General features: G+C 44.5%; 1 protein-coding gene across 4 annotated transcripts in view; it reads right to left on the bottom strand.

The window, feature by feature from the left end:
* The window catches only part of plxna1b (plexin A1b), a 188399-nt gene that overhangs the window by 152624 nt on the left and 15304 nt on the right, over positions 1-20471 (bottom strand). The gene's annotated exons all lie outside the window — the stretch shown is intronic.

The following is a 20471-nucleotide window of genomic DNA, read 5'->3' as shown; positions in this document are numbered from 1 at the left end:
AATGATATCAAATCAAGTCTGGAAGGCAAATGTGTGTCTGCATTTAATTATGAGTGAAGATAGCAGTAGAGGCATGGCGGATTATTAAAGGCTCTGTACACATAATGCCAGTGTTGCCAGAAATGAGTTATAGACTCACAACACTGAACTCTTTAATATTTCATAACTTTCAGCTTCACTATGGTGGCTTTGGTGGAGGCGTGCGTGTGTGAAAAAGTGCCTGTGGGCACTGTTACATTGACAGCAAGCAATTTATAGCCAGGTCTGCTCGAAAGCTTTTCTGTCATGGTTTCATCGGTATCAACACACCATCCAGTAACCCCTTATTGTAATTACGCCTGCAGTTCTGGCGACTGTATGCAGACATCAGCCTCTCATTGCAGCATAGCAGGTCGCAAAACACACACTGCGCTCCCTCAGGGATCTGTGATTACAATATAGACTGTATATATCAGGACAAATATAAGAGAGAGACAATATAATAACCCTTGACTGAGATGGTTGCTGCATATACAGCACTATTCTTGTTAACCATTCACTGGTGGTTTTTGAAGGGTCCCTATCTTACAACATTCACATACAGCCAATCCGGCCCCCTCCCCTCAGGCAGCAATCACAGTCGGTACATTTAAAAACCCGAATGTTCAATTACCTATGTGATAAAAGCCATGTTAAGACAGACAACAGAGGGGTGTGGTAGGTTCTGGTAAAGTTGAATGGGACTAAACCTGGTTGAACACAGCGCTATCCAGCATTGCACCGCACTAACAGATCAATCACATTTAAGCACACATACCAAATAAAATACCTTGTGACATGGATTGCTCAATTCTGCCGTTTACCCTTAGATTCTCCAGACAGGGGAAAATTGGTTGGTATTATTTGGGCTGCACAATTAATTGCAGTTTTTTTTATCAAAGTTAAAATGTGTTACAAAACAACATTATAATGAAGTACTGTAGTGCTGCAGGGATGACCTGGCCTACAAACCTTGTTCTCCAGATTTAAGAAAACATTTTTTTGGTACGAACTCCAACAAATGTCACATCATTATGATTTTAACAGTTTTTTCAGTGAAAATGAAACTTTTGATGCAGAAAAGATAATTCCTACTAATCTTGAATCATATCGCAATCTTTAATATCCATCAGAATGATCGCAATATGTTTTTTTATCCCTATCGTGCAGCCTTAGCTGACATGATATCTGTATGTAGTTATTATATGCTTCCTCGTTATATTATATATTATATCATTATATAATTGCGTCTGATAAACTCTCAAACATATTAGATGTTCAGTATTTCTCAAAACTGACTTCCTGGGTTTAATCATCTTGTTAGCAGTACCTTTGGGAACATGTCTACACCATCAAAACACCTGTTTTTATAGTGCTATTCCTATCTTAAAATAATGCATTTCAGTTTCAGTGTGAATGACACTACTTCCTTCCTCACTGACATCATTGTCATCTCAATTCAGCTAATTCTGAAGAGGAGAAGAGGAGGAGTTAACAGGCACAGTATTTGCTCCTTTGGGTGTCCTCCAACGGCAACGCAATGAGGATGAGGAGCAGGGTTTGCCGAGCGCATGCTGCTGCTTGACAGGCCAATCATGTTCCTGCAATACTGGGACATTAGTTCTCCTGTAAATGCTGATTATGCAAAACAGGACGCAACTCTTCCAGAGACCCCACGCTTCAATTTCACCTTGACTATCAAAGTGTCTGTGCGAAGGGTGTTTTATGACCACACCGAATCGGAAAAGATGAGAGACACTACAGAGAGATGAGGAGGGTAGGAAGAGGAGGGGAGGGAGATGAGGGAGGCAAAATATGAGATAGAGGAGAATCAAAAGAAGCATAGAGAGAGAACAGAGGCAAGGAGGAATGCGGGTTTTTTCCTTTCTTTTTCTCCTTATCTCGATTCCTTTCCCTTCTGCTCCCCATGAGGTCAGCCACTCAGGAGCGAGGCTATCTGTCTATCAATCAGCAGGCAGACAGGTCAGGGAGTGTGGTCAGTTTACCAAGCTCAGAGGGATGAGAGTTTCAAAACCTCTTTCTTTTTTGTTTCATGCAACTATCCTAGCAGAAATGTGTAAGAGAGTGGTAAAAAATTGCTTTTGCAAGTATTGAAAGAATTAAACACCTCAGTAAGAGGAGTCATTGAATTGCACATCAATTTTAGTCACTGCTGCTGCAAACAGTGTGTGAGAGAGAAAAGAAAAAGAGCGGGGGGGGAGCAGGAGAGAAGAGAAATTGTAGTGGTGATGTTCATGGAATAGCAAACCATAGCTCAGTTGAGACAGAGCTCGCCCGGTTCAGGGAGAGGTGGTGTCATCCAATTTCCACAAATGAAAAGCCAGGAGAAGACAAATGCACAGGAGAGAGGAAAAACAGGGTGAGAAAGAGGGGCAGAACAAGAAAAGAGACAGAGAGGAGGAGAAACTGTGCAGACAGAAAGAGAGAGGAGAGGAGAGGAGAGGAGAGGAGAGGAGAGGAGAGGAGAGGAGAGGAGAGGAGAGGAGAGGAGAGGAGAGAGGGGTGAGTGAGGAGCAGCGGGAGCCAAACAAAAGCCAGCACTTCTTCTGCATTTTAATCAGAGCTGTGCTACCCTACCTGTGCTTGAATCAAACACCTGGGGAGCTCTGTGGATCGAGGCACCAGCAGACAGAAAGGCCTGAGCTGCAGTCATCAGATATCCCTTCACTCTCCACTCTGAGATTAAAACGACTCAACGCCGATCACAGTCTCTTCCACATAAGCAGCCGCAATAAAGTGACGAGCCGGCCTATAAAAAAACTAATTTCTTGCTCAATGGTACAGTCGCGCCGCGCGACGAGAGCAGATGTCAATTTAAGGCACTGTGGCACGTAGAGAGGGCCGGCTGCCTCATTTTCCTTTGTCATTTCCAAGTGAGGGAAAGATACAATGAGGCGGAGTGAGCGAGCAAGCGAGCAAATGAGAGAGCCTGATAAAGAACGAGAGAGCGCTTGTAAAAAAAAGACGTCCCAACAGTAATTCCTCTTCATTTAGGCCAGCCGTGGCTTGATGGAGGAGACTGTGAATCGAACAACAAATTGCATCTGGGGGTCTCCAGCTGTTTGTTATCTGTCCCGGTAATAACACAATGACATCACGACACACATTTTAACAAACGTGTTCGGGAAAAGACAGCGTGGAATTCTCACATAAAGGGCAGATATGGGTCGTCCTCTGAACGGAGGTCTGGTGGTTGAACCCCTGACAGCATAATGCTGGGCAATATACTGAACCCCAAATTGCTCCTGATGGCTGTTTCATCTGTGTGTGAGTTTATATATGAATGCCTGGACATTGAAATACTGTGGGGCCCTTTGGTTAGAAAGTACCGTATCCTCCTGATGAGAAGGCCAGCACTTTTACATCTGCCATCTGTATATGAATCTGTATATGCACTATGCCAAAAAAGTACTACATAAACGCAACTCCAAGTTAAAATTACCATTATATAAACTTCAAAGCTAAGAGAAGAGGAAACAGAAAAAAAACTTCCATCCCACCATGGCAGACATGCTCAACTGCTGAGGATTTAGTCAATCACTCAGCTTCTTACACATATTTCTCCTATTTCTCCATTTTCTCACTCTCCCTCCTTATCCCTCCAAACCCTCTTCAATTTCAATTTCCTCCAGAGCGAAAAGTGAAATGGTGGGAAGAGCGCTGGAACAAGGTTGCGAGCCATATCTGGCACCATCAAGGAAAAACATGTCAATCATTTTGGGCTGGAGCGTGTCTGTGGCTTTGGGAATGGGCAGCCACCGTATCGGGGGAGCCGAGGCCGTTATCACATCAGGGGAAAGCATTAGAGAGGACGGGCTGTAAGGGGCCAAGTTGATTGGATTTGATATCTGGACGCCCTATCAATTGACAGGACCGTACTGCATCCCTATGGACACTGGGAATTAGAATGAGGGTTGGAAAGTGAAGTAGAAGACATAACAGAAAGGAGAGGTCCTTTCACAGCTTCACTTCATTTTGTTTATTTAGCTTAACAGTGGCAGGAATCCTGAGAAGAATTGAGGGCTGCTGGCGTGTTCTCATGTCCGTTGTAAGGAAAAAGCCGGTGAAGTGGTGAGCTGTCGGTGATTCTTGTGAGCTGAGCGGGATCAACTCTCCCTCTCTCGCCCTCTTCTCCAAAGCAGCTAAACCTGTCCGCTCAGATAATGGTCGCTGTTCAGCCCTAGAGCTGCGCTGATTTATTGCCGGTGGCATATCAATTACAGCACTCGCCACTGGAGGGGAGAAAGAGCAGGAGATGTTGGCGAGAGAGAGATGACGAGGAGGGAGGAAGAGGAGAGGCACTCAGATAAATTCTCTACCCTCTGCACTGCACTGCAACATGTGGGTCACATCTGGGATGAGAGGAAGAGGTGAGCGGGTGGAATTGGGGGTTTAAGAAAGGATGTGTGTGTCCGAATGAATGCAAATTTTCAAGAAACACACACTCATATGCCCACCTAGTCGATTATTGCAACCTAACCATTGAGTGAATGCAATACGGTTTATAACACTAACAACCCACACACCCTCCCCTCTGTATAAACCCAAGGAATAATACGTTATGCGCATGCAAATCAAAGCACACACATACAAAAACCTAATGGGTCTCTATCTTAATCTGCCCTCCACCTCTTCACTCAGCAGCCAACACACTCCAGAGATTGGAGATCTGCCCGGCGGAGGAAAAGGGAGGTGGGTGAGGGGTGGGTAGGGGATTGAACAGCACGAGGAGGCGGCAGGAAGCGGGAGTTGGGGGTAGGATGGTTAGAGAGGAGGGAATAAGATAGAAGGGGAGCCAAGCCCTGAAGCCTTAATCCTCTCCCAGGGTCTGCCTAATCTCACCGCCACTATCTGCATATGGGAAGAATGGATTACCATCCCCCGACACACTGACTGACGGAGGGATGGGTGGCAATCCCTGGACAGACAACACACTCGCAGACGGACACAAACACAGGAAAAGTCTGAATGACGTTATTACAGGGTAGAGAATGTGGGTTGCTCTGCAAACTATTTCAGTGCTTTAAATAAATACACACTCAGACACACAGGTAGGCATGGTGCAGGCTAGTCATTTACGCCTACTTAGCCCACGAGACTGACATATGTCCCAATCAAAAGCTGTCTCAGAGGGGGGGAGGTCAGACCACCAGTGTTACCCAAACTGAAGTTAAACCGTCCTCTTAACACACCAAAAATCTCAACACTCCAACAAAGCAATCACTCTGTCTGCTGAGGATTATCAGAGAATGTCAACATTATTGCAATAACTCACTGGAATATTATCAAAAAAAAAATATCTCAGCCCATCTGTCACTGTCCATGGAAATTTGCTCATAATGCTCCTCCTTTTTCAATAACAGCTGAATGACAGCAGAGTATGTGTTAATAACTCAATACGGATAGTGTTGCTAGAGTGCCCTTGGGGTTAACATAACTCGAAACAGGCGACCTAAGATCTGATTTTGTGTCATTATATCATTAATTTATTATCCAGTCATTACTATATTAGCTAGAAAAAAGTGACCAAAAGGCACTTAGTGACGAGGAAAGGATATCCAAACTATGAGCTAGCACTTTTCAGGTGCCAAAAACAACTGTCCCCACATCATATTCGAGTGGTTCAGTGAGCCAAGACAAATTTCAGAGGAGGTAAGAGCAATTTTCAAGAGGTCGGACAACAAAGCGGTATTGTATATTGTGGTATCTTGTATCATTTCCTTCCTGCCTTGGCTGGGGGAACAAGCTGACTGGCAAGTCTTGAGGTGTATAAAAAGCCCTTATGAGTTCTGTTTTAGTGCCAACGTAAATCAGTTTAGTGGAGGACAAGAGCCGGTGCCCTTTCTCTCTCTCCCTCTCTGTGGCAGGTGGCCTGCCAAAACAAACGCCTTGTTCCTAAGTACAAAAGTAGTGTGTGTATGTGAGTGTGTGTTAGGAAGGCAGGCACTGAAACAAATTGAACCCCCTGTCTTAAAAGCACCTTGCTGGGCTGACTTTCAAGCCATCAGCCCGGCTGGAGTGATAAAACCTGATCCAGACCTGTCTCGCTGCTACCCTTGACGGTCAAGGAGCTGGGAAAAAGCTGCACAGTAGAAACACCAGCCTCAGACGTCGTCCTCAATTCGTTCAATATTAGTTTTGCTTAAGTACGTCAGCCAAGAATAAATTCTTTACAGCAGTCGCTTTACAAGCTGCTCAGCTCTATCGGTTGTAAAATGTTTTTTTGAAGGGAGTACCATGAGCCACCGGGTCATAAAACACTGTATAATAAACAATCATTAAAAACATGAAAATCACACCGAAAGCCTTTGCGTCATATTCATTGTTGTTAGCCTGTTAATCTGCAATAATCTGACCGTTGTCACTCATTGCTGCTGTCCTCCCTGTTTGTTTCCCAGACTTAAATCAGTGGCAAACACAAGGACGAGGGGAAAAACTCCCAGACAATCTACTCACACATTCAAGGGTTGGAGCAGCAGTAAGTGCAAGGACAACTGCTTCTCTGACACCCTTTGTGTGTGTGTGTGTGTGTGTGTGTGTGTGTGTGTGTGTGTGTGTGTGTGTGTGTGTGTGTGTGTGTGTGTGTGTGTGTGTGTGTGTGTGTGTGTGTGTGTGTGTTTGCGCGCGACAGCTGCCACTCCGAGACAGTAGACAGACTGTGGGCACTACATCACACAAATTCTTCCTTTCCTCGTTCCCAGCGACAATAAACACTTGCACACTCCTGTGTTTTCAGAAGTCAATGGAATTATACGCCAACAGACGTTACTTCAGACACACATTGTTGCAGAAATATGTGCTAATGTGTGTGTGTGTGTGTGTGTGTCTGTGTGTGTGTGTGTGTGTGTGTGTGTGTGTGTGTGTGTGTGTGTGTGTGTGTGTGTGTGTGTGTGTGTGTGTGTGTGTGTGTCTTTGCTCTGGGGCTACAGTGCACAATTGTCCCTGCTCTGCCTGCAGTTGTCAAATATCGGAGGGAGGGAGAAGGGGTCGTCAGCTACCATGTGTGTTTATGACAAAGCCATAAGTGCATGAAACACCACCCACACACACACACACACACACGCACACACACAAACACACATGCACACACGCACGCATGCACACACAAGCCAATCTCTCTGAATCAGACCACTGGCCATCTTACACGATGTCTGCTTCAAACTGGAATGCAGGGGGAATGTGCTGAGGCCAAACCTCTATGTGGAATTCATCACCTCATCGAACACACTCACACACCATGCGCTGTATGTTTGCGAGTGTGACAGGTGTGTGTGTGCTCGACCTTATCCTTCAAATCCAATTCTCTAGCTAGCATTATGCTAACATTCTGCATGAGGCAAAGAGTGTAACAGCCACAGTGTTTCATACTAAGCAGCTTGAGGTTGTTGGATAGTGAACGGCACCATCTCGGCGCTCTGAACAGTTTATGAACATTGTGTCTGATTTGGCTGGTGAACACAGGGTTGAGCGCCCCAGGGTGTCTCCCAGGCATGCAGCCCTTGTCACTCCAATAACACATGAAGAGCAGACACAGACTCTATCTGTCTCCATCTTTATATCTTCCCAAATCTTCTCCATCAAATCCTCTCACCCCATTTCTTTCTTTCCTTTCTCTCAGCTCACATCTGTTCTCTTCCCTTTATGACTCACAGAAGTGCAACACTTAAATAAAATACAAACTGCTCAAACATCTCATTTATGACGATCACAACAAACCAAACATGAGCACGGGAGCATATTTTCTCCTCCCCGTTTCTTCTCTCGGGGGTGAAATTCCTGGAAAAACAAAGGCCTTCATTCCAGCTGCTAAGAAAAACGGTTGCAGCAGCCATCGCATAAAACCTGCCCACATTCGAAAAAAAGGAGCACGCACAGACACACAAACACACTGATGCAGGCATCGTCAGATTAGTGGTTTACTCTTAATCTCTCCACTGTGTTTGAGGGACTGGGTCTTTCTTTCCATGACAAATCCTGTGTCTGTCTGTGAGTGCATGTGTGTGTGTGGGTGTGTGTGTGAAGGTGGGAGAGGTAGGCGAATGTAGGTCAAGGCCACAATGTGCCTGATATGAGTCAAAAGGTAACGCAGTAACTGTGCAGTAAGTTCAATATTTCAGCACTGGCTCACCAAGGCAATATCACACTGAGCCTGCACTGTTGTCTGTAGTATAGAGCTAATGCTCCTTCTGTTTGACATGGCCTTAAGAGCACAACAGTTAGGTTACGCAATCAGGGCAGGTGATGACTCACAACAGCAGGTTGTTAACTTTACTTGAATTCATCCTTGATATAAAGTTGCTCAATATCTCCATGTCCAACCAATTTCAAATCTTGCACACCTTGATTTTTGTCCAATCTTAAAGAAAGTATCTGTCAGTCCCACTTGGTGCCATGATCACTTTTATTTGCCTTATGTAACTTGAGTGGGCGGGTACGATCTCCCAGGAGAGGTGCGTCATGCTTTACGGCATTATGTCACAAAATCCCAACTCTGTCGGTGAAACTGGATTATATCTTAATGAGAAAGTGTTTTCTGGTTGTCCTTCCGATATCTTCTGGCTGCTCTGCAATCTGAAACCTGGGATTTGTATTTATGACAGTGGTATTCGCGCAAAACATCTACCTACATTACCTTGCTTTAATTTCAATACATTGCATGATGCCACCAAATTCACATCATCTTTTTTACAACATCCACATAAGCTTAGCCATCTGTTATAAAGGGCACCCCCTGCACCATCGTACAATGACAATATAATTTCTGACAAAAGAATAAGCAAGCACCAGTTAAGTGTGATGACTTAACCCCTTTAAGCAAGTTTTAAATGAACCACAGCTTTATTGGGGTCTGCATGTCTCAGGGACACTGGTTTGTCAGCAGCCAAGGCTCATTGATCATTAACAAATATCTGTGTAATTGAGATTTGATAGAGACAAAACCAAGGTTGAGCCTCATGGTCACAGTTAAGTTCCTGATAATTAATGACTTCTGCAATTTGACCAGAAATAGCTCAAAAACAAGCACACGTCCTTTAACATCAACTCTCTATGTTTAATAATTTGATAGTTCAGGGCGACTGCTGCACATTTAAATCAGTCAGGCGGTACAGACTAAACAGATTCACAGACAACACAAAATTACAAAACAAAACTGCACCTGCGGAGATATTTTAGGAAACTACCCCGAGTATTGTTATTGCTAATCACAAACCCAGCATGCAGCAACATGCCACCCTATGACTTGAATCAACACTGAGTAATGCCATTCGCAATGAAGGTCGACCACAAACATCGTTGTGGTTTTCCCAACGGTCGCTCACACCAGTAATCAAGTTGAGGTTGAGCTTTGTGAGCTGGTTGTACAGGTGTTGATGTCATGAAACCACAGGTGAGGACAGGTTCAGCCTGTGGACTGAGCCAGGTGGTAAACTGAGGAAATGAAGCCTATCACATGACCACAATATATTGTTTTTTAGGGTATAACAACATATTGTGTTTGATGACTAACTGATTGATCATGTTGTACTCATGAAGACGTATTTAATAAGTTAACTTTAAAGTGAACTGAAATTGAAAAAGAATAAGACTGCTGTATAGTCTGTCCTAAGCTGTTTCTAATACAACAAAAAACAGTGCATTCCTTCATAGGGCTGCTTTATATTCTCCCCGCTGAGTTCACTATAATGGTATGCAGCCTGCTCTGCCCAAAACAGCTTATTACCAACTCCCACTCCCTCCCTCTGCTTTCTCCTCCTCACACCCTCCGTTTATGAGCCTGATTGACCCTCGACACCACAGAGTGCTGGAGTTGGCTTGTGCCGCCGGTTTGTAAAAACTTGCCGGAGAGTGTTGATTGTTGTAAAAACGGGCATGCCATTATAAATACCCCCTCTAAGGATTTCAGGACACTGCTGTTGATGATGTTGGTGGATGGAAGAGGAGTCGCTTCAAGGAGAAAGGTATTAAAAAGAATCACTGTCTCCTTTTGTTTTAATGGCACCATAAAGATAGCCTCCCCCTTCTTGGACTTAATGTTTCCAGAGTGAGCTTATGTGGACCGCCAGCATTGTCACTACTAGATAAATGGTCAGCTTGGGATTGCACGAGTATTTTAACGCTATCCTTCTTATGATTTATCAGCTACAAACCAAGAGCAACAGACGCAGCCAATGAGAAAATATTTCATGCGGCTGATATCAGCTCAAAATTGGCATTGATCTCAGGCAAGTTTTACAGTTGATAACTTGAGAATAATAACAAAATGCAAGTCCAAAGTACAGTCTGCTCTTGCCTTTAGCATATCAACAGGCCTGCCACGATTATTAAGTCACGACATATCATGCAAATCTTGTCTTACATATCTTCTCTCATCCACTAATCCATAAATGGACACGACCCAACAAAAAGTGGCAAAAACTGGGTTTGGCAGGATATTGCCTGTTAAGAAATGAATCACTATACCTCTGTGCCAATTGTTTAATATTTATTAGAAAGAGTGTACTTGAATTATTATGCCATATATATAATCATTCTATCAGTGGCAAAAAATTGTCTTAAAATGACAATAATATAATTTTTGGCAATCATTTCCAGGGCAATATTTTGTTGATTGTAGATATCATGACACGCCTAGGCATCACTAGTCTTTGTGTCTGCAGGAAGACTGTGATGAAATATGCAACTCTAGATAAAGTCTATCTAAGCCAGATTCCTTTTTTGATTTTGCTTTTGAGATTACATCATAAATAAGGCCGACATCTGACCTGAGCAGTTCAAAGACTTGACACAAGTCCAAGACTTAATCTAGCTCCTATCATCTCAGCTGTGAGTTCTGCCGGTGCCCCATCGCACCAGATATGGTCTCTGCTTATTACGTTTATTGAGAGAGACAGACAACTGACCATCTGCTCTCCTTTTCTCCTCTCAGTCTGAATCATTACATCATCCAGTTTATACAAATAAATGTCCTTCTTGGTTTTAATGACAGCACAAGAGCGAAAGCACTCTTATGCACGCTGTCAGATGAGTACACACACGGCATATCTGGGCTGGGTCACTATTGACTCGGATAGCATCCTTATCCATCTTTGTCCATTAAGGCCCGTATTGTTTCCGGATGTGTGCTGTTGAGGAGTATTAGTAACCATATCATTGGCTATGACCGCATGGCTTTATCCTATGCTCTAAATGCTTTAAGACAGGCATGTGGCTTGTGTCACATGGTGTCTGGCTGATTAATATCCTAAGATGGCTCACAAGACTTCAGGCTGGATGCAGACATCTCTGCTTGGGGGAATGTGGGTTCAACTCTTTGTCAGGGAGACCACTGAAAACAGTGATAATCCACGCAAGATGTTGTGAGCCATAGACAGTAGGTCTCCAACGTCTAATGCAGGTCAGAGTTTATTTGTAGGTTACTTAATGAAAAAGGAAAACATGTATCATTGTTCTGCAGAGAAAATCAAGACAAACTGGCCAACAAATGAGCCAATCTTCCAACGTATAACACACTGACCCACGTGGTCAAACTCATCACAATATAGAGGAAGATCTGCAACAGCATCCACACTAAACAAAGACTCTGCCATGTGCAGGAACTCAGTGGGAGAGGACCGTTCATTTTGTTTAAATGGCACTGTTACATCTGAGTCATGTGAGGCCAACACCAATTATCCTCAGTCGCGCCGTTGTGGAGCTGAAACAAAGGAAAGCTCGTCTATCCCGACTGTTTTTAGCTCAGGAGCACCAGCTTTAAGCCAGTGAATATTCAAGCCAACAGACAGTGTGTGTGAATGTGTGCGCACACCCGTGCATTGTGTTCAGTAGGAAGAGAATAGGGGTGTGTGAGCTCAGACGACTTCCTGTCTTGTCCCAGATCATCAGCACATACTGTATTCCTGGTGAGGCGCACAGAGCAGCACGCATCACTGCTTCACTATAGAGGCGTCGACAAAGGCTGGTGTGCTAATGTGGATGTGTGTGTGTGACTAAAAGCTTATTCACCATAAGTAATAACTACAGCACATACAGTGACGACAATCTCTCCTCTCTTTGACTAAATAAGAGGCTAAATGTACATTTAATGGTGTCTACAGAGTCAAATCTTCTCGGGAACGGCACAAAAAAATCTAAATTAGATAGCAGGCTGGAGAAGAGAATGAAAAAATATAACTGAGAGAAGAGGGAGAAAGGGTGTAATAATCAGGCGGGAGATGAGGACACACGAGAGAGAAGAGGTGCAGGTGAAAAGGCGAGATGATGGAAATGGAAAGAAAAGAGGCAGAGATAGAGGGGTGAGATGAGAGGAGCTGACGATACCTTTCCAGATAGCCGGCGAGGCGGAACGAGGAGGAATGGAGGGAGATAAGAGGAGAGCAGTCTGTGCATGTTTAGCTAAAAGGGAAACTTTTTTTCTCATCTAGTGGGCAACTGAGTGCCTGTCACATAACTATGCCCAACAGCACTTCAACTTAGACAAAGTACTTCAAAACAATACTCTGTATGGTGCCGCACTACAACTTCCACGAGGATGTTTTAAGAGGTTTAATCGAATGCTTCAATAGTCGAGCATTTATCACTACACTTTAAATAAACTCTCTGAAACAGAAATTGTCTCTCAGCTGATGTCATGTTTCATTAAATTTATCTTTTTCATTATTCTCCATGTGGAGACAAATTGAGGTCACTCGGTGAGGCTTTAGAGAGACGTCACTCATCAATACCTTAGCAAACATCACAGCCTGCAGCTCTAGAGATTTTTTGTGGGCAGCATCGCCTTAATAAACAAGTTTTGTTATTGTGACAATTGAACCTTAACTGTGATTCTTAGGTGTGAGTTTTCACACTTCTCCCACGGGCATTTTTCTTCAACTGTTTTGTTTATGCTAATCAAGTAACATCTAATGGGAAAAAAAACACTCTTTGTATAAGAATATTTATACTGTATATACTCCTCCACCATCATCAACAAATGGGCATAATTTAAAACTGTATAAGGACACTATTGTTTATAGCTACATATTGTACTTGTATCTAGTAAAACAAAGAACAATTTGGCTGTTTGCAATCTAAGAAAAGCTAATACAAATTCATTGTATTTGCTATTGTATCAGAGTAGCACATGAGAAGAATAAATGAACGTTTCCTGAAAGAATACCAGATTTATCACGACGAACCAACTGGAAGCCACAATCTACCAACTTTTCTCCCAAAAATATCCCTCCCCAGGCCAAAAACTTCTGGCACTCAAGTCTAAGCATAAATCCAGTCTTTAGTCCAACACATCCATTTCATGATCAGAGCTTTGTGAAAGGCGCCTGGCTGTTCTTGGAACTCTCCCAAAAAGGAAGGGCCGGGCCGACTGGTCGGTCCAGAAGGACGAGTAACATCAGCCATTGTGAGTCAGTGGCAGGGCAGACGAGGGGAGGGAGCAGGGAGATTCAACAGGAGACAAAACACACAGCAACCTCAAGCACACGTTCATTAGGTCATATTACCGAAACTGTCTCTCAACTTGGCAGACAGCACAATTAATAAAGCTGGCGCTAGTGTAAACAGGGCGTGTGTGTGTGTATACTGTGGGTCTGACGGTTTTTTTGTCCGCCTAAGTTTACATTAGATGCTCCCGTGTCTAAAAGTAGCAAGTGACAGAGGGAGGAAAAGGACTGCGCATGAAGAGAAAGGAGAAAAAGGCGGCTGAGGGACAACGCCAAAACAGTGTCCAAAGAGCTTGTCGGTTTTGTTACAGCAACAGAGCCCAGAAGAACTCTGGGGGAGGAGGAGTGTGGGGGGAGGATAAGAACAGACACGGAGAGAAAGAAAAACACAGAGGGAGACGTGTTGGAAAGACAGAAATGTGAGCGCAGAGGAAGAGAGATAAGGAGAGACTGGTGGGAGCGGGGCAAGATGAGAGGAAGAGCGGTGAGTGAGAGGAATGCCGGAGACAAAGAGGGGAGGAGAGGGAAAAGAAGACGGGAGAGATGAGGGACAAAATATATCAGCATCTTGTTCAACATAACACCGAGCTAGATATGAAAAATCTTTTTTGGTATGATTGTGGCTCATAGGACGACCGCTGAACTGGATGTTAAGGGCCCGAAGCTGCACATTTGCCCTTTTCGTTGTACGCTCGCCAACTTTTTTGACAAGAGAATTCGGTAAGAAGACAAACTTCTCCTAACAAAGCCCCACACAGAGTGTACCCTACAGAGGAGATGAATGAAACTGGTAATTTCAGTCTCAGGTCTGAATATTGCTGTGCATGACAGAGACAGCCTCACTGGGGGATGCAATCATTACAAGATAAGAAATACTCTGCTCCCCGTGGATTTCAATGTGTTTAAATGTTATTTGCCCCGCTCTGATTAAGTCTCCCCTCTGTTCCCATTGCAATCCAGCCTGCTGAATAAGCGCCTCGCCGCCTCCGCCTCTCTACCGCCCTCCCCCGCATTCTCAGCCGGCCACCTCGCCGTAGTGTACAAATATATCACACCAATACTGGGCAGGCAAATGACCTGCCATGTTCCATGGTCCCCCAGGGAACGACTGCCACTCATAACTCCCGATCTCTCGCTTATTTCAGCCACTCACCGCCACTTTCAAAAGCACATTGAAAATATGGCTGAGTTGTTATTTGAGCTCCATTATCGTACATTGTTTGGGTGTTTATGCTGGCTGGGTCCCTCGGCTTCAAAGTGAAGAAAATGGCGTCGGTAATGATGCAAGAACTGTTTGGATATATTCCACGCTGGAAAGTGTAGGTGCAAAAACTGGATGGAGCACAGACATGGGGGCTTTTAGTCATAAAGGACAGGCAGCATAGCAACACTGTTAGTGTTTGATTTTATTAAGTGCCTGCCATTGTTGACAACAAAGTCATGCAAGTGCATAAAAATAATCAATATCATGAACAACTGTGGTCCCAATATAAAGCGAAGTTAAAGCAATATTTGTGCTATGGGGCCTCTAGATATTGCCAGCCTTGTTATCAATGTATTCTCTTCAGCAATGAGCTCAAGCTTTGCCCTCAGTCCAGTGTCTGAACACATTTGATACAAGGAACCTTTTGTTCTCTACCAAATCACTTTGCGCTGAGAAAAATCAGTTGCACAAAGCTCTGGAATTAAAACCACAACCTAATATGTCTTTGGTACAAGTGGGCCTTGACCTATTATTTGACAAACGCTGTTTGATAATGGGATTCAGCACTAAGCCGGTCTCCATCGCTGCACTGCAATCCACTTTCCTCTGCAGGTCGGCTGACCCTTCCCTCGGCGTGCTGAAGGATGGCTTGTATGATCTGTTCTGGCTTGTTAAAACTTGTGATTTCACAAGGGGGGGGAAAGGTCAAAGCTCACACGACGACAAGAAGCTGTCACCAGAGTTGTGCTCGTGACCTCTACCCACAATGCCACAGCAGAGAAAAAGGAGTCATCCTCAGAAGATCCCTGCTTCTATCTCTCTTGAGGAATACTCAAGTCTCGACCTGCACGCCTCATTTGAATTTCAACGCCTGTCTTAAACTCAGTAGCACACACACGCACGCACACACACAACACACACACAGTTTGCAGCTCAATCGTCCAAGAGAAAGCACATTTTCCGACTCGACTGACTCATGAATCGTGAATCCGCGTGTCGGGGAGGTGTCTTGCTATACGCCCTGACCTTTCTGAGGGGAGAATGGAGTGAATCTATTTCTCCCAGCGGTGTTTGTATGAAGCCAGATGCAGCAATTATTAAAGCCTAATGAATAACTGGGACAAAACAAAGCACCGGCAGACTCTAGCCATTTCTGCTCACCCCAAAGGCTACATTAGCATCTTAAATGCAATTGAAACGTACTCAAAAGGCAGACAACTCGCTCTAGGAGGGACAAAAACAAAAACATTATTCATTCTCCCCAACCTGTAGTATCAAACAAAACTAAAGCTTCATGGTTACTAAGACGGAAATGGGTCAGTAAATTAGTGCGTTCGTGAACAGATGCAGACAGTTTAAAGCTCAGATCGGCACTCTTTAATTTGATCTCATTTTTTGGAGAATCACACGCATCACTCTGTCACTAAAGAAGGGATATTGTGCAGCTACATATGGGGCTTAACAAGCACACTAGAACATGGAAGCTTCTCTGTAAGCTGATTCTCGGGGGAAGTAGGAGGAGGGATGAAAATAAGAGACTCGGAGTAAAAGAGATCGGCAGATTATGTAGGCTGACCACAACCGCTTTGACCACCACCGAAAAACCTCTTAAAGCTGTTATCATGTCAAATAAGAGAAATCCTGGAAAGCCTCAACTGCAGCGGCGCACTCTCAGACATTTATTTTACAAGCTCCCGGCTGAGCACACAACCAAATCTCTCACTTCACAATGGATTTCTGAGTCATCCATCAATGTATGCACTGCTGTGGTTGTGTGTGAACGGGCGCCGTTGGACGACGCTTGAGGTGCTTCGACCAGCGAGCATGACTCTGTGTGGCCTAGATGCAGCCTCAGAGTGAAAGGGGGCTGCGGCGCCGCTAATTTGGGTCACTGTGTTGCTGGGTTGTGGCCTGTGTTCCTCCAAGAGCAGATTTAAATGTGTGTGCATGGAAAGTGTGCATGTGGGGCTAGTTAAAGTTTATCCACTGTCTGTTTCCCAGCTGTGGCGTTTCCTGTGCTGAGCTAAGCTAGCCTTCTCCCTCTCGTTCTCTATCTTGCTGTAATATGGTCTTCATTAGCAGGCCCGTGGCTGTGGTAGTTGGCTGGCAGAGATGTTCCAGCTATGTGTTTGTACTAGGGAGGGGGTCCTCGGGGAGAAATATGTCAGCCTAATCCACAGTTTGGACGAGACCCTCGCCACCGCCTCATGTCTGTGAACATGACGGGACGCGATGAGAGGCATGGGGGGGGGGGGGGTGTATGGAGTTAGAATACAGACAGGGAGCTCGAAAGAGAACTGTGTGCAATACCGTCTTCGTCTCCTGTGGTCGCTGAAGTACGGCCAAGTATTTAAGCAATAAATACACACGAATGTGTACGAAAGCGAACACACACTTGGCTCTCTTGACAGGCATAAACCTCAACAAGAACAACAGTGAAACCGGATCCTGAAGCCATCTCCTGGAACTGTGAAGTCAACAGTCTGTTACTAAAGCGCTCCCAGATCATCGGAAATGGGGGAAATATAGATTTCCCTGACAGTCTTTGAGTCTCTTTAGCCTCCCGAGCACGTCTACTCTCACGCACTAACTCAATGTGATCTTCCAGAAGTGGCAGTGAAAAGGCGTTTTTAGCTCTCCTCTGTGAAGGCAGCTTACAAGTGGCAGCTCTCTTGAGCGGCAACAGGAGAAAGATGGAGTTAAAAGGGGACTTAAGAGACAGAGCATGTGGTACAACAATAGGATGCACAATACTGCCAAAATCTGCTGAGCAAACACAGCAAAATGTTATCTTTAGTTCGTCTCTGCTCCACCTGTAACGCCTACACACATACAGAATATCACAGAGAAAGCATGCATACACAGCGCAACCATTGCAGCCGATGTACAGAGTAAACAAAGTGAAACCCATCACACACACACAGACGTGGGGCTGGGGCTTTACCACAGTGGCGCCGGGGCAGGGCAGGCGGCAGCAGCAGCTACTAATTAAGAGTGGTTGGCTGAACAGCTATAGTTAGGGCAGGAGCTGGAGGGCTGAAGAGAATGGAGCGACAGGTCTGACACCGTGTCTGTGTGAGTCCATGAGTGTGCGTGTGTGTATTTGTGTGTTACAAGTGGCCCCGGGGCTACAGGCTAGGGCCCCAGTTCAAGTCTTGCTGACTCAGACTCAACACTGCCTGTCTGGCTACAATACTGCTGGTGCAGCTAGCAGGGGGGAAGAGCAATTTGCTCTTTCCCTGTCTCTGTTACTATCTCCCTTTTCTCTTCACTCCCTCGCTCCTCATCCTCCCACCCAGCTCTGTGTTTTACTCTACATAACTGCTCATCTTTTAGTTTCACTTCCTCTTTTTTGCCTTTCATTCCCTTGCTCCACTTTTGCAGCCATCCTGTCATTTTCTCTCTCTCTTCCCTCTCCGCTTCCGCATACAGTCAATATGATTCAATAAGCTTCATTGGCAGTAAATGTGTTTGCGGAGCAGAGGTGCGGATTACAGTGGGGATCAAAACAGGAAATGCATTTGCTTTTAATGGTCCTCGACAACGATAACCTCAAATCAACCTCTCATTCCACCTCTGTTTTGGATTCCACTTGTGGATACTGGATGTTCCTGTTCTGTTGCTGCAGCCGTGATGAATCAGACTTGTTGGGCAACTTTGGGAATTAACAGCTCCACTGGTTTCGTACATCACACTGTGAAATGTAAACACAACCAGGAAAGATGACAGGGTCTGAGATATCATCAGTATCCTTTATAACAGTGGTCTGTAAAAGGCAGAACTCAGTAGGTATTCGTCATTTTGCACATTTAAGGCAAATTATTGTATTAAAATGACTGGTGACCACATTAACATACATCTAAAAGGGTCTTGTGTCAGTATAAGAGGCTTGGCCTGGGCTTTAGTTATTTAGAGTGCCAGCTAATCCTATTGTTGTTGTCTCTGGAGCATAAGTGGCGAGCTTGATGTTAAATCCTTGCCTTTGTCTCTTTGTGTCTCATTTGCTGCCATCGAGCGCCTAAAATTATAGTCCTTCACATTTAAAGGTAAGCCAGTTTTGAAAGTCAAGCGCCATTCTTGTGCATACCATGAACCAATACTGTGAAGTATACTGTGAATATCACATCAAACAAGCTTGACATGACAGAGAATTTAACTGTGGCTACCTATTGGACTGAATCGCTGCCAATCCACTGCATTCTCAGCATTTCTGAACCGCCAAGAAAGGAAAAGTGACACAGCTGACATTTGGATGCCTCGAACCGTGGGAAGGTTAATGGTATGAAATCGGCAAGTTGCCATTTTTCTGCACCAGGTCCCGCACCGCAACTTGACGATCCTTCCGTTTCTCAGGACCGCAGTTACTGGTGCACACACACACACACACACACACACACACACACACACACACACACACACACACACACACACACACACACACACACACACACACACACACACACACACACACACACACACTTGCTCTTTTGTGTTTGCAGTCTAAACAAGAGTGTTACGGGAGAGTGTGTCAGTTTATTGTTTGTCTGTCCCTCTCTGTGCTCCCTGATGTTTACCTCTGCAGAACAATGGACTGGCCTGGGAAAACCTGAGCACGGGAGGTCTAATCCTGTGTGTGTACGTGCATGTTTTTGTACCCACTAAGTATTGTAATTCTGATTGTACTTCCTTTGTAACAGTTTCCATGATGCACTAAACAATCACTTTGCACAATCTAACTACCACTAAGCCATCTCTGGGCCATGTGAACAATTTCAATTTCTGTCAATGCTTCTACGCAGATTTCTTTGCATACATGAGCCAGCAACATGGCTAACCACTCTTCTGGATTAGGAAACCTCCTGAAGACCCTTGTCACCCTGCATCTTAACCCGTAAACGACAACTTCCTGTGTAGAAACCAAAAGTGCATAGGATGATCCAGCATACTGCAAGTCAATTCAGATTGAGATTTCTTAGAATGATTTCAGATTGTGATCGATCTTGAAGGTGTTCACTATTAATAGTTTGCAGCATTTAATGTCCTCTTACTTCTGTTTCCAATATTCACATAACCTCTCTGTCTATGTGAACAAAATGTAAGGTGAATTATAGGTCGCTAACATGGCAGATGAGGAACGTGTGCCATCTTTTTGCAATATTGTGTTTTAATGCCGCAGGGCTATTTCAAGTTTGGCTATAGTCTACAGGGCATTTCAATTTTGAGAAAAAAGACAGGAATTTAAGTTGTGATGATTGCAACAGATCATGATATTAGTTGGTTTTTTTTGCCAAGATAGCCCACCCTTATTTTCTCAGAAACATGCAGCCTTTGCGGTGATATAAGCAACAACATTCTTGTGAAAAGTTCAAATGTTGTACTATTGCAGTCGCCCACCACCATTTCCCACATTATATATGTTTTTGCATAGAATACCAATATGTCAATCATTTAGACACCAACTTACCCCTGACATCTGAATATAGGCACTTGCATGTGAAATTAGAGAGAGACACAAACAGTCGGTGGAGAGGTCAAGAGGGCGTTATCTGTAGCTACGGGCTGTTAATTCAGCCAGCTTTACATAAAAACCGCTCTGTTTCAGCGTGTGTGAGATCAGACTGGGCCTCTAGCCAACCAACAGTTGGGCTAAGTGTCTCACGCGGGCTTACCACTGAGGCTTAAACTGATATGGCTACTGTGGCTAGTGGACTGGGCCCTAACTTAACAATGGCTTCAATCTTGGCATTAGTGTCGTGAGGGTTACTTCATCTACAAGTGGCCTTATTAGCGCT

Source organism: Pagrus pagrus (assembly GCF_965226575.1).
Source record: "Pagrus pagrus genome assembly, chromosome: 3".
Lineage (NCBI taxonomy): Eukaryota > Metazoa > Chordata > Actinopteri > Spariformes > Sparidae > Pagrus > Pagrus pagrus.
The sequence above is the reverse complement of the archived record's forward strand: the minus strand, read 5'-3'. Positions and strand labels throughout refer to the sequence as shown.